This window comes from Taeniopygia guttata, chromosome 3 (genome assembly GCF_048771995.1).
Source record: "Taeniopygia guttata chromosome 3, bTaeGut7.mat, whole genome shotgun sequence".
Taxonomy (NCBI): domain Eukaryota; kingdom Metazoa; phylum Chordata; class Aves; order Passeriformes; family Estrildidae; genus Taeniopygia; species Taeniopygia guttata.
This window is the reverse complement of record NC_133027.1, coordinates 99,314,730-99,317,500: the sequence shown is the minus strand read 5'-3', so window position 1 is coordinate 99,317,500 and position 2,771 is coordinate 99,314,730. Positions and strand designations below refer to the sequence as shown.

The following is a 2,771-nucleotide window of genomic DNA, read 5'->3' as shown; positions in this document are numbered from 1 at the left end:
GAATGTTAATTTCCCCCCATTTATGTTCCTGAATCATCATTGAAGAAATATTTCTAATCTAAATGCTGAGAAAGATATTGTGGCTCATTTTGCAGAGTATAAACATTGAGACATCTTTTTTTTTATAATTTCAGATGTTATTTTGTGAATTATATTCCAGCCTTAAACTGATCAGGCTTCACATGTATGCATTAACAAAGTGTAGAGCTGGCTTTCTTCTATTTTGTGCCTTTAAACTTGCATGTACTTTGCTGATCTCTTTAGATACTATTTTGAGGTATATTTGAAAATATATGGATAATATACTTTGTGGGCTTAGATAATTGGTTATAAAGAAGTGAATGCATTGACACTTAGTTAGTAAGGAAATAGTTGTCTGAAGATCTTCTTAAATTACACCTATTGAATGCTTGTATTTTGCTGTCTTTTTTTTTTTTTAATTCCACTGTTGATTTTTCTATCCATGATTGAAATGTCCTCATTTGCTTTAGTGTTGAAAGCTCCTTTTCTATATGTGTGTATGTATGTTTTTTTCCAGCAGGACTTTTCCTCCTGTAGATGTATAAGAAATTATGCATCAGACAAAAGCCTCATAAACTGACCATTTGTCCTTTGGACACAATAGCCTGCCCAGCCCCTCTGCTCCTCCTCTCCAATTATGTGTGATTAGTCTCAGTGTGTTGTGTCAAGAAGGGGGAGTGTGCTGAGTGCTTATTATCTGTTTAGGTACAAGAAGAGCACATTTAGGTTCTGACTATGAATGGAAAGTGAGTCTTTATCAGGACTAAAATCTAAATACTACTATCCTAGAAATTGCTTTCAAAAAAACACATGCTTTTATTGATAAATTCCAAGAAACACTGTAAGGACTAAATGATTTTATAATGTAATCAAACTATCTCCCTTGAATTAGTTTATATTGTAATATATTGTGTCCCCTATATTTAATATACAACTATTGTGATTTTTCTTGTTCTGGAAAAGACAAAAATCCTACAAAGAAACAGGAGCAGTATCTGATTTCTTAACAATTTAACAGACTGTTTTAATGACTTCTCAGTAGCAGTCTTTAAACCACAACACTTTTAAAATGTTGGAAAAAAAGAGAGAGGCAGAGACCATGACTGAGAGAGGAAGATGCTAGCTGCAAGCAAGTATAGAGAATCCTGCTGAAATATATTAATTAAAATAATTGAAATTTGAATAAACATTCTTCCATATTCATTGGCCAGCATGTAAACCACAAGCTCCTGAAAGTCCCTTGCTCTTCTGCTTCATTCCAAATAAATTTCTTCACTACCAGTTTGCACGTCCTTGTATTCAGTACTTTTTATGCTCCATTAGAGCACCTAGATGGATCTCAGAAGGCATAGGTCAAGTCGCAGTTAGATCATACATTTCTTTCGCACAAAAACTTGAATTGCAATGCCAAGTGATGGGCTAACATCACAATAACAGCAATTTATTCCTCTTTTGATAAAAAGCAGCCTATTCTCGGTGTTAGATAAAGACCAGGGGCAATGCAAACCAACCATTTATCCTAGAACTGAGTAGTATAGCTGGTATGAGTTTCATATTCAAACTCCTGTTGGAAAATACTTGTGCAGTAAGAAATCAAAAGCATTTAGGAGTAATTTGAAATTGCTGTGAAGATGGCTTTGGTGTAATTAGTTTTGTTTTGTTTGTCCCACACAGCAGTGCCTTTGTTTCTCTAAAAGCATGTACAAGGAAATCTTCATAATCAACAAAGCACACAAAACAAAGTGTGGAAAATAGTGCAATATTAAAATTTGTGAACCTTTTATTTTTGAAAGGACCCGAGTGTCTGCTGTACAATGATCTAATAAAGATTGTTAGTTGCCAAAAATAAAGGCAATGGAATTTGAAAATTGCAGTTTTAGCTCTAAGAAGAAAACAGTTCTACTCAAATTCATAGCTGATAATTGCTTTTTAGTTAATTTCTTTAGTGACTGGCATTGAGTTGAAGGCTTTGCACAGGTGCTGCCATCCCTAAAGTGTGTAATTGATGGCTTGTTTACCAAAGATGCATTTAGGCTTCATCCTGTAAACTCATATTGGAGCTCCACAGGCAGTAAAGTTACTAATCTACATAAGTGCTTGCAGGTTTAGTCCATGTACACGTTTTTAGAGGTACATAAACAAGTTCTCTTTTTGATTTTTTTGTTTTAAAATGGATGTTGAGAAGTCACAGGTACAGGATTTACATGAGGCACTAAGAGTGTTCTCTTTAGATACATCTCTGAGTCACTTGCATTAGTAGGTATTTGAATTGTTTCTGAGCACTTAAATTTTAATAACAATACAGCGTTTATTAATACATCAAATATCTTTGCTAAGAAAATGTTAGGCAGTGTGTCAAATCATGTTTATAAAATGTATCAGAGCCTTTTATGTCATGTGTTTTAACTAGTCTCTGATACTTGGTATATTTTTAATGATATAATTTACAGTGTTCTGTAACAGAATATTGAGCTTAATTACTTTGTGTTTGTAAAGCATTTCAAGTTGAATGACACCTTGCAAGAGCTATGCTGGCTTGACTGAGAATGGACACGTTAGACTGATATAAATTTTCCTTCACATATGTTGGTAATTCTTACAGCAATGCTGTGTCTTCTTTCTCAGAGCAAAAAGGCAGAGAGGAATGATATTCTTGTGGGCATCCAGTCCTCATGCACCTGGTGCCACTGACAGTTGAGTAATCTTCAGGCTATGAAAGATCAAGAAGAAAGTATTCCATTTCCTTCTGT

General features: G+C 34.2%; 1 protein-coding gene across 2 annotated transcripts in view; it reads left to right on the top strand.

Moving 5' to 3' along the window:
- The window catches only part of CAMKMT (calmodulin-lysine N-methyltransferase), a 209,694-nt gene extending 208,392 nt beyond the window's left edge, over window positions 1-1,302 (top strand). For both annotated transcript variants that reach the window (XM_030269003.4, XM_072927510.1), the window contains one exon: window positions 1-1,302. This exon is cut by the window's left edge and continues 151 nt beyond it. The gene's annotated coding sequence lies outside the window, so the exon portion shown is untranslated.
- Window positions 1,303-2,771: the final 1,469 nt, after the last annotated feature.